Genomic DNA, 12,245 nt, shown 5'->3' with positions numbered 1-12,245 from the left:
TCATTCATATATATTTATATAGGGCCTCTTATTCCAGCCCTACTCCCCCTATAATGCCTCCTTGATACCCCACCTCTAATGGTATCCTTCCTGGACTGCTTTAGTCTTTGTAGTAGCTCCCAGTTGTGCATTCCACAATTTTTCCAGTTATTGAGATACAATCGACATACAGCACTGTGTAAGTTGAAGGTGTGCAGCATACGGACCTGACTTAGATATACTGTGAAGCGATTACCACAGTAAGTTAACATCCATCATCTCATATAGACATGCACACACACAAAAAGAGGGTTTTTTCACTTGTGATGAGAACTCTTAGGATGTACTCTCTTAGCAACTTCCAAATATACCATCCAGCAGTGTTCGTTAGAGGAAACACGTTGTATGTTACGTCCCCCGTACTTATTTATCTTATAACTGCAAGTTTGTACCTTTGACTACCTTCATTCATCCAATGCCCCCCACTGCCCACCCCATATCTGGCAACCACAAATCTGATCTCTTTTTCTATGAATTTTTCTTTTCTTTTTAAATTTTTATTGGAATGTAGTTGATTTACAATGTTGTGTTAGTTTCAGGTGTACAGCAGAGTGAATCAGTACATATCAGTACATATACGTACATCCACTCTTTTTTAGACGCTTTTCCCATATAGGCCATTACAGAGTACTGAGTAGAGTTCCCTGTGCTATACAGTAGGTCCTTATTAGTTATCTATTTTATATATAGTAGTGTGTGTATGCCAATCCCAGTTTATCCCCCACCCCTCACCCCCGGTAACCGTGTTTGTTTTCTACATCTTTATTTCTGTTTTGTAGATATCTATGAATTTTTAAGATTCCAAATGTGAGATCATACAGTATTGTCTTCCTAATTCTCCTCAGCATAACGCTCTCAAGGTCCATTCATGTTGTCGCAAGTGGCAGGATTTCCTTTTTTAATGGTTGAATAATATTTCATTGTATATCTATATTTATATGTATATATAGTACTTATCTAAAGATATTATATCATAATTTCTTTATCCATTCGTCCATCGATGAACACTTAGGTTGTTTCCATGTCTTGGCGCTTATAAATAATGCTATAGTAAACAGGGGGGTGGAGATATCTCTTCAACATGTGTTTTCATTTCCTTTGGAAATACGCCAAGAACTGAGATTGCTGGATCTTTTGGTAGTTCTGTTTTTAAATTTTGGTGGAACCTCCATACTGTTTTCCATAGTGGCTTTGCCAGTTTACATTCCCACCAACAGTGTACTAGGATTCCCTTTTCTCCATATCCTTGCCAGCATTTGTTCTCTTATCTTTTTCATAAGAGCCATTCTAACAGATGTGAGAAGGTATCTCATGTGGCTTCGATTTGCATTTCCCCAGTGACTAGTGATGCTAAGCACCATTTCATGTACCTGTTAGCCATTTGAATCAACTATCTTCTTTGGAAAAGTGTCTATTCAGGTCCTTTGCCCATTTTAAAAAAATTAATTAATTTATTACTTTTGGCTGCATTGGGTCTTCGTTGCTGCCCACGGGCTTTCTCTAGTTGCGGCGAGTGGAGGCTACTTTTCATTGTGGTGCGCGGGCTTCTCATTGTGGTGGCTTCTCTCGTTGTGGACTACGGGCCCTAGACACGCGGGCTTCAGTGGTTGTGGCTTGTGGGCTGTAGAGCGCAGGCTCTGTAGTTGTGGCGCACGGGCTTAGCTGATCCACGGCATGTGGGATCTTCCCGGAGCAGGGCTCGAACCCGTGTCCCCTGCATTGGTAGGCAGATTCTTAATCACTGCGCCACCAGGGAACTACCTGCCCATTTTTTAACTGAATTATTTTTTGCTACATAGTTGTATGAATTTTTAAAGAGACTTTGGATATTAACTCCTTATCAGATATATGATTTGCAAATATTGCTTCCCATTCTATAGTTGTTTTCCATTTTGTTGATTCTTTTGTTGTGTAGAAGCTTGGTAGTCTGATGTAATCCCACTTGTTTATTTTTAAATATCTAAAAAAAATCATTGCTAAGACCCATCTCAAGGAGGTTTTTTCCTATCTTCTAGTTTTATGGTTTCAGGTCTTTCATTTAAGTCTTTAATTCATTTTGAGTTGATTTTTTGTGAAGGGTAGAAGATAGGAGTATAGCTTCATTTTTTGTTTATAGGTGCTTTTTTCCCAGCACCGTTTATTCAAGCATTCTTCAATTTCTCCACTGAGCGTTCTTGGGTCCCTGGTCAATTTTAGTTGACCATATATGCTTGGGTTTATTTCTGGGTTCTCAATTCTGTTCCATTGTTCTATGTGTTTGTTTTAATGCCTGTACTGTACTGTTTCAATTACTATAGCTTTATAAGCAGTTTAAAATCAGAAAGTGTGATGCCTCCTACTTTCTTCTCTCTCAGAATTTCTTTGGCTATTTGGGGTCTTTGGTGGTTCCATGTATTTTAGGATTGTTTTTTCTACTTCTGTAAAAAACGCCATTGGAATCTTGATAGGGATTGTGTTGCTTCTACAGATGCCTGTGGGTAGTTTGAACATTTTAACAATATTAAATCCTTCTAATCCATGAACACAGGACACCTTTCCATTTGTTTTTTCTTCAATTTCTTTCATCAGTGTTTTGTACTTTCCAGTGTAGAGAACTTTCACCTCCTCGGTTAAATGTGTTCCCAGGTATTTTATTGTTTTAGATGAATTGTAAATGAGAAAAATTAATTTTTCAGATAATTTTTTGTTAATGAATAGAAACAGTACCAATTTTTGCATGTTAATTTTGTATCCTGCAACTTTACTGATGTCGTTGATTAGATCTAGTAATTTTTTGGTGGAATATTTAGGATTTTCTATATATAAAGTCATGTCAGCTGCAGAGACAATTTTCTTTCTTTCCAATTCTGATGCCTTTACTTTTTGTTTTGCTTTCTTGATTGCTCTGGCTAGGACCTCCAGTACTATGGTGAATAGGAGTGGTGAGAGTGGGCACCCTTGTCTTCTTCCTGATGTTAGAGGAAAAATTTTCAACCTTTCACCATTGAGTATGATGTTAACTGTGGACCTGTCATATAGGGCTTTTATTATGTTGAGGTGTATTCCTCCTATGCCCAATTTATTAAGAGTTTTATCATGAATGGATGTTGAATTTTGTCAAATTCAAATTTTTCTGTATCTATTGAGATGATCACCTAATTTTTTGCTTTCATTCTGTGTGATGTAACTAATTTACATATGCTGAATCAGCCTTGCATTCTAGGGGTAAATCTCACTTGATGATGGTGAGTGATCCTTTAAATGTGCTGTTGAATTTGGTTTGCTAGTGTTTTATTGAGCATTTTTATATCTATATTCATGAAGGATATCAACCTACAGTTTTCTTGTATCTTTTCTGGCTTTAGTATCAAGGTAATGTTGGCCTTGTAAAATGAGTTTGGGACTATTCCCTCCTATTTGATTTTTTTGAAGAGTAGAAGGTTTGGTATTAATTCTTCTTAAATGTTTGGTAAAATTCACCAGTGAAGCCATCTGGTCCTAGGCTTTTCTTTGTTGGAAGATTTTTTAAAATTACTAATTCAATATCCTTACTAGTTTATTTTTTTCAGCTACACATACATATATGTATGTGTATATATATGTGTGTATGTGTGTGTATATATATTCTTCATATTCTTTTCCGTTATGGTTTATTACAGGATATTGAATATAGTTCCCAGTGCTATACAGTAGGACCTTGTTGTTTATTCACTCTATATAAAATAGTTTGCAGCTGCTAGTCCCAAACTCCCAATCCAGCCCTCCTCTACCCCGCCTCCACCCTGGAACCACAAGTCTATTCTCTATGTCTGTGAGTCTGTTTCTATTTTGTAGATATGCTCATTTGTGCCATATTTTAGATTCCACGTATAAGTGATATCATATGGTATTTGTCTCTCTCTTTCAGACTTACTTCACTTAGTATGATAATCTCTAGGTCCATCCATGTAGCTGCAAAGGACGTTATTTCATTCTATGACTGAGTAGTATTCCATCGTATGTATGTATATACTACATCTTCTTTATCCATTCATCCATCGATGGACATTGAGGTTGTTTCCATGTCTTGGCTATTGTAAATAGCGCTGCTGTGAACACAGAGGTGCATGTATCTTTTCAAATTATAGTTTTGTCCCAGGAGGGGGATTGCTGGATCATATGGCAACTCTTTTTAGTTTTCTGAGGAACTTCCATACTGTTCTCTATAGTGGCTGTACCAATTTACATTTCCACCAACAGTGTAGGAGGAACCTACACTGTTTAACTGTTCTTAATATTATAGAGCAATTTTAATATTTTTCATAATTCATCAATTCATATACTAAGTACTCACAGGGCACAGGCCACTGTCCCAACCTTGTAAATTGTTCATCTCACAGAATCTAACAGCATTATTAAAGCACTGTGGTCTCAGGCCCAAACTGTCATCTCAGCAGATCCAGGTCTGTACTAAGTCAGATCCATGTATTTGGCCAAAGGTTAGTTCAGTTTGAGAGTATACATCCCTGCCACCATCCCAACTCATACCGCTCAAACTGCTTTCTCCTGGTCATGTGTGTGACACCCTTTTCTCCACACCCTCTCCGGCATTTCTTATTTGTAGACTTTTATTGAAGGCCATTCTGACTGGTGTGAGGTGGTACCGCATTGTAGTTTTGATTTGAATTTCTCTAATAATTAACAATGTTGAGCATCTTTTCATGTACCTTTTGGCCAACTGTATGCCTTCTTTGGAGAAATGTCTATTCAGGTCTTGTGCCCATTTTTTGATTGGGTTGTTTTGGGTCTTTTTGTTATTGTATGAGCTGTTTGTATATTTTGGAAATTAAACTCTTGTTGGTCACATCATTTGCAAATAACTTCTCCCAGTCCATAGGTTGTCTTTTCATTTTGTCTATGCTTGTGTTTTCTGTGCACAAGCTTGTAAGTTTGATTAGGTCCCATTTGTTTATTTTTGTGTTTAATTTCTATTTCCTGGGTAGATTGACCTAAGAAAACGTCAGTATGATTTGTGTCAAAGAATGTTTTGCTGCTGTGTTCTCTTCTAGGAGTTTTATGGGATCATGTATTATATTTAAGTTTTTAAGTCACTTTGAGTTTGTTTTTGTGTATGGTGGGAGGGTGTGTTCTAACATCACTGATTTACATGCAACTGTCCAACTTTCCCAGCACCACCTGCTGAAGAGACTGTCTTTTTCTCATTTTATATTCTTGCCTCCTTTGTCCAAGATTAGTTGTCCATAGGTGTGTGGATTTGTTTCTGGGCTCTCTCTTCTATTCCATTGATCCGTGTGTCCGTTTTTGTGCCAATACCATGCTGTTTTGATTACTGTAGCTTTGTAGTATTGTCTGAAGTCTGGGAGGTTATGCGTCCTGCTTTGTTCTTTTTCCTCAGGATTGCTTTGGCAATTCTGGGTCTTTTATGGTTCCATATAAATTTTAGGATTATTTGTTCTAGTTCTGTGAAAAATGTCATGGGTAATTTGATGGGGATTGCATTAAATCCGTAGATTCTTTTGGGTAGTATGGCCATTTTAATAACATTAATTCTTCCAATCCAAGAGCATGGGATTCAGTATCCTTACTAGTAATTGATCTGTTCAGATATTCTGTTTCCTCCTAAGTTGGTGTTGGTAGGTAATATATTTCTAAAAATTTTTCCATTTCTTCTAGGATGTCCTGTTTGTTGGCATGTAGTTGTTCATAGTAGCCTCTTAGGATGCTTTGCATTTCTGTAGTACCAGATGTAATGTCTCCTTTTTTCCTTTATTAGTCTAGTTAAAGGCTTGTCTATTTATCTTTTCAAAGAACTACCTCTTAGTTTTTTTAATCTTTTCTATTGTTTTCCTGTCCTCTGTTTCTGCTCTAATATTATTTCCTTCTTTCTGCTAACTTTGGGTTTATTTTACTTCTTCTAGTTCCTTGAAGTATAGTTAGCTTGCTTATTTGATATCTTTCTTAATGTAGGCCTTTATTATTATGAACTTCCCTCTTAGAACTGGATTTGCTATATCCCATCGGTTTTGGTATGTTGTGTTTCCAGTTTCATTTGTCTCAAGGTACTTTACTATTTAATTTCTTCTTTGATCCACTGGTGGTTCAGGAGAGAGCTGTCTGATTTCTGTGTTCAAGAGTTATCCAGTTCTGTACTGTTACTGATTTTTAGGTTCATGCCATTTTGGTCAGAGATACTCAGCATGAATTCTATCGTCTTAAAGTTTCTAAGACTTCTGTTGCCTAATATACCATCTATCCTAGAAAACACTCCATATGCACTTGAATGTGTATTCTGCTGTTGAAGAATAAAATGTTTTGTGTAAGTCCATCTAGTCTATAATGTTGTTCAAATCCACTGTGTCCTTATTGATTCTCTGGATAATCTATCCACTATTGAGAGTGGGATATTAAAAGTCCCCAACTATTATTGTATTGCTGTTTATTTCTCCTTCTAGTTCTGTTTTTGGTTTATATATTGAGGTGCTCTGATATAGGGTAATTGTAAGATCTTCTTGAAGGACTGATGCCTCTATCATTATATAATGTCTTTGTCTCTTAATATTTTTAAAGTTTATTTTACCTATTATAAGTATAGCTACTCGTTGCTTTTTATTACCGTTTGCTTGAAATATCTTTTCTTTTTCATTCTTTACTCTCTGCGTATCTTTAGAGCTAAAGTGAGTCTTGTAGGCAGCATATTGTTGGATCCTGATTTTCTTTAATGCATTTAGCCATGCTGTATCTTTTGATTAGACAATTTAATTCATTTACTTTTAAAGTAATTATTGATAGCTAAGGACTTACTATTGCCATAATTGTTTTCTGACTGGCTTGTAGATACACTGTTCCTTGCTGCTTATCCTGTTCTTTTGCATGTGTGTTTTGAAGCCTTTTGGTATTAGTATGCTTTAACCTGATTATTATGTTCTTTTGGGTAATTACTACAGTTTTTATCCCTGTGGTTACCATGAGGCTTACATAAAGTATCTTAAAATTAGAACATCCTATTTTGATGTTACAATTTTTATTTCACAGCCATAGCAGGTTATTATAGGTATGGTTATTTTTACTACATTTGTTTTTAGTTTTTAAACTAGAGTTGTAAATGAAACATCCCCCCACTACCATATTGAAAAATCTGTGATTATAAATTTACCATTAAGTTTTATGACATACCTTATGTATATGATGTTAATTGGTGTTCTTTTACTTCCACTAGAACTGCCCTTAGCTTTTCTTGTAAGGCGGGTCTAGAGGTGATGAACTCGCTCACCTTTCGTTTGTTCAGGCAAGTTATTATCTTTCATTTTTGAATAATTCTTGGTTAACAGTGTCTTCCTTTCAGTGTTTTAAATGTATCATCCCACCCACTCCTGGCCTGAACGCTGCTACTGAAAAATGCACCTATAGTCTTACGGAGATTCCCGTTTATGTAAATTCCCTCTCTGCTTTCAAAATTCTTTGTATTTGACAATTTAATTATGTGTCCCAGTGTAGTCCTGTGGGGGTTCAACCTATTTTGGATCCTTTAGGCCTCATGGATCTGGATGTCCATTTCTCTCTCCAGGTCTGGGAAATTTCCAACCATTATCGATCACTTAAAATATACTTTCCTTTTTTCTTCTCCTTCTGGGATTCCCATAACATGGATGTTTTTTCTTTTAATTTTGTCCCATTTATCCGGTAGGCTTTCTTCACCCTTCTTCATTCTTTTCTCTTGCTTCTCTGACTGGGTAATTCCAAATGCCCTGTCTTCTAGATCACTGATTCTTCTGCATGGATGGATCTACTGTTCAAGCTCTCTACTGAATTCTACTGTAGTTTACTTTTCCTCTGGGATTTGTTGGTTGAACTTCGGTTCATGAATTGTTTTCCTAATTATTTCATTTAGTTGTCTTTGTGTGCTTGTAGTTCACTAAACTTTTTTAACGAGGTTGATTCCAAATTCTTTGACAGTTCATACGTCTCCATTTCTTACAGTCAGTTATAAGAGCTTTATTAGTTTCCTTTGGTGGTGTCATATTTACCATTTTTTGTGATCCTTGATTTCTTATGCTGGCATCTACATGCTTGAGTAAGTAGTCTCCTCTTCCAGACTTTACCAGACCACTTAATTGGTTTTCTGCATGTGTCAGTCTGTAACGTCCCTGGCAGGTGGGGCTTGCTGTCAGGGTCTATTTAGGCAAGGCTTTTGCCCGAGCTCTGAGGTGTTGCCACTCTTGATTTTGCTCCCTGCCCAAATGAGACTGTACGATGGGCTCAGCTATTTCCTGGGTTCTCTGGTCAGGCTTTCTAATTGGGACTGGGTATGTATTATACTCAGCAGTAGAGAGAGCTATGAATTGGCGTCCCTGCCCTGATGGGGCAGCAGAAAAAGGCCTCAAGGTCTGGATGACTCATTGTTTGGAGAATTGAACTAGGAGAGACTAGGTACTGAATTTCCTTGCCTGACAGGGCCACCCTTTTGTGCTGCAGATGGGGAAAACCCTGGGATTTGCTTTCTGTTCACTGTAAGCAAGGCTGTTAAATGGGCTCCACAGCTTCCTATGTGCTCTGTTTCGGTCCCCTGGTTGGCAGGCTGTAGTCAGAAGTGAGTTCCTGCAAATTAGTTTTTCTGCCCAGACAGGGCCCTTTGTAGGCTGTAAGGCTGGCAAGGCTCTTATTTGGAGGTCAAATTAGGCAGAACTTGGTACCAAGTTCCCTGGCCTCAGTAGCCACTGTCCCAGTTCTGCAGATGGGTAGGACCACCGACCAGGTTCTTGGTGGCAGTGTAACTGGAGGTGCAAGATGGGCTACACAGATTCCTGGGAACTCTGGTTAGGGTTCCTTGTTGGGAGGGGCTCTGCCCAGTCAAGCTGCAGAATAGGCCCCTGGCCCAGCAAGGGCTTCGTTTGGGAATCAAATAAGACAGACCTGTGTGCTAAGCTCCCTGGAGAAGATGGGTCACCATCTTGACTCTGCAGACACAAAGCCGCCGGTCATGTTCTCTGTTCAAATACCACTGTAATCAGGGCATGCTACCAAGATTCCCAGGAACACTGGTTAGAGTTTTGGTTAGAGGCTGTATGCAGCAGTGGGTAGGGCTACAGCTTAGTTTCTCTGCACAGCGGGGGGCAGGGGAGCCAAAGAAAAGGCCCCAAGGCTGATAAGACCCATCTGGGGACTAAGGAGGCAGTCCTGTCTATCAAACTGTTTGCAGAGACCAGCCAGTGACCCCAGATGGACAGAACCCCTGGCCAGGCTCCCTGCTCAGGTGCTGAGGCTTTAGGGGTATAGGGGCCAGGCTCAGCTGCTTGAGCTTTTCCTCTGAGGCCCCAAATCAGGCAGACCTGTACCCCATTGAGTTGCCACCACCTCAGCTCAGCAGATGAATGAAGCTAGTGGTTAAGACTTCTACGTGGGCACTGCAGGTAGGAACTCAGTTGGCCAAGATCCAACCCCTCCCCTCTTCTCCATCACAATCTGATTCTGAATGGGGACTCCCAAGAAGTTACCCACATTGCTGGGGCAGCTGGATGTCCACCTGGGCCTTCTTTTCTCACTGGAGGAGCCCTCCTGGGGTGGTGCTGCACCAGCCTGGGGAGAGGCAATGTGGTCAGTGTGTAGCTGCTCGTCTTACCCTTCTTGCGTGGTCTGTCTCAGCCCTGTGTTCTAGGATCTTCTCAGTCATGTCTTGTCCAGGAATAGGTGTTGTTCTGTGAGGGGGAATGAAATCAGTAACTCCCCATGGCACCATCGTGATGGCATCACTCCCACCCCGTAATTCATACCTGTGCAGCCTTCTCTGTTTCCTCTCAGGGTTTCCTGATGGCAGTGAAATCACTGCATCCTTCATATGTCTCTATTACAAGGTACAGTAGAGATGGATGGCTCACCCACTGCTGTTGGAAAGTTCTGTTTTCTTTCCCCCTTGGAGACCTGATGCCAGCAGGCAAGTTTAACTTCGGTGTGAATAGAGCGTGAATTAAATTCTTGATAATCTTCCAAAGAATGCTATGAGGGAAGCTTGATGAGTAAACAGGCCACAAAAGGAAAGGTAGGATTCCCCAAATCGTTCAGCCAGTAGGCTGTGGCTCTGGAGGTGGAGGAGGAACCTCTTTCCCTGGGCCCTCCCATCCTACTTGGAGTTTACGAAGCCTACCTTTGGTCGGGGCATTTATATTTCCTTCTGCCTAGAACCCAGTTTCTCCTGTTCTTTTCTTGGTTGTGCTTTTCAGACCTTCATCCATCAGGTCTTTGCTCAAATGGCAGTCCTTCAGAAAGGCCTTACCTGACCACTTAATTTTTTTCGTAAAGACTTAACATGATCTGCAATTTTTCAGTAATTTAGTTGTTTGGACTTCCTCTAGAATTTAACTCCATGTTCACTACAGTAGCCCCTGTGCCTCAGAATCGTCATGTGCTCCTCCCAAATAGTGGGAGAATAAATGAACTGGGGGTAAAGTATGCCTTAGATGGTTCCTGCATGGTAGGAGCATCACCTGTATTACATCACTGTCAGAAATGCACAGCCTCACCCTAGAACTAGAATCCGAGTGGGGACCCAGCACTCTACATTGTAACAGGCCCTCCAGGTGCTTCTGACGCATGCTCCAGCTTGAGAGCTCCTAGGGGGGCCGGGTTCTTTATTGATCTTGAATATGCATCTGAACAGACCTAGGATACCTTAGTAGATACCAAGTAAGTGGTCAGCAGCATCTTTGCAGTAACCTGGGAAGCTACAAAAGTCACTGATGCTGGTCCCTCCCTTAGATGTTCTGATTTAATTGGTCTGGAGTACAGCTATACTGGGTCTTTTTAAAAGCTCCTCAGGCAATTCTAAGGTGCAGTCAAGGCTGAGAACTGCCACCCTGGAAGGTTTTCAGGTGTGTGCATCCTCAGAACACCACTGGGTGTGCAGACAGGTGACACACTGCAGCTCAGGGCAGCTCTGAGCCAGGGTATGCATAGAGTTCAGACACCATAAGACACAAGACCTGAGGGGTCTGTGGGGAGACAAGCTCAAGGAGAAACTGTAAGCAGTGGGGGAAACTCCCTCAGCCCACTTACCGACCTAGATCTGCAAACACGTCCGCTCAATACAAGGATCCGATGATGCTCAATCCACACCGATCCAGTGATGATTTCGTCTTGAAGATAAAACTCCTATGGATAAACAAATGTTCCAGGGATTACACTAGCTGGCCAGGTTAATTGAAAATGACGCCGATAATTAGTTTTGTGCATTCAGTTTGTCATTAGTGCAGATGCTTTTCATAGAAGGGACAAAAGCTCCTAAGTGAAACCTCTCTGGCTTTTCTGTCATTCCTCTGAACTTGTATTCTAAAAAATGGATCATGCATTCAGAGGGTTCGCTAGATTTAAAATAAATCATCCCTTTGGTGTACACAGCCCCGTATACATTGGGTTATATACCTTGAGATGAAGGGACATAAACAGGTGGTGTTTTGTTCCTATTAACATGCCCAGTGGGACTTCTTAAAAGAGGGTTGATGTTTATTAGGATGTTTTCAAGAATGCTCTCTAAAATGAACAAGAACATGAATATAAATACTGTTCCTAATAAATTAGATTTTTAAAAGAGGAATGTGAAAGAAGGCACTATGAATGTAACAAACAAGACGCAGGAAGTGGGTTGTTAACCCTGAATCTACCTCCCAGAGTCTCCATTTCATCATCTCAGGATGCTATAGGGATGAACGGGAAGTTCTGGGAGGCGTTATGCAGAATAGTGGAGGCATTATGCAGAATAGTGTTAAGATACCACGTTTGACTAAAAACAGAATTACCATATGATCCAGCAATTCCACTCCTGGGAATATATCCAGACAAAATGCTAATTCAACAAGATACACGTTCCTCTATGTTCACAGCAGCACTACTGACAATAGCCAAGACGTGGAAACAACCTAAATGTCCATCAACAGATGAATGGATAAAGAAGATGTGGTGAGGGTGTTGGCCCCGCCCACTCGAGCCTGGGAACCCTACTGAGCTCTTATGCCAGTCCCCTGCCCTACAAAGCCCTCTCCGGGCCACGTGGGTCCTGGGGGCATAGGAGGGAGGCAGGTGGGAGGGGCACTCCAGAACGTGAAGAGCAGGAGAGGAGCAAGGACATTGGCCCGGAAAGCCTGCTGGGCTCCCCCACCCTCTGAGACCAGAGGCAGGAGGCATGCCTGGGCCTCTTCTATTCTATAAGCCACACCCCTGGGGCATTTTCCAGCCCTCTG

Source organism: Phocoena sinus, chromosome 19 (assembly GCF_008692025.1).
Source record: "Phocoena sinus isolate mPhoSin1 chromosome 19, mPhoSin1.pri, whole genome shotgun sequence".
NCBI classification, from domain to species: domain Eukaryota; kingdom Metazoa; phylum Chordata; class Mammalia; order Artiodactyla; family Phocoenidae; genus Phocoena; species Phocoena sinus.
The sequence above is the reverse complement of the archived record's forward strand: the minus strand, read 5'-3'. Positions refer to the sequence as shown.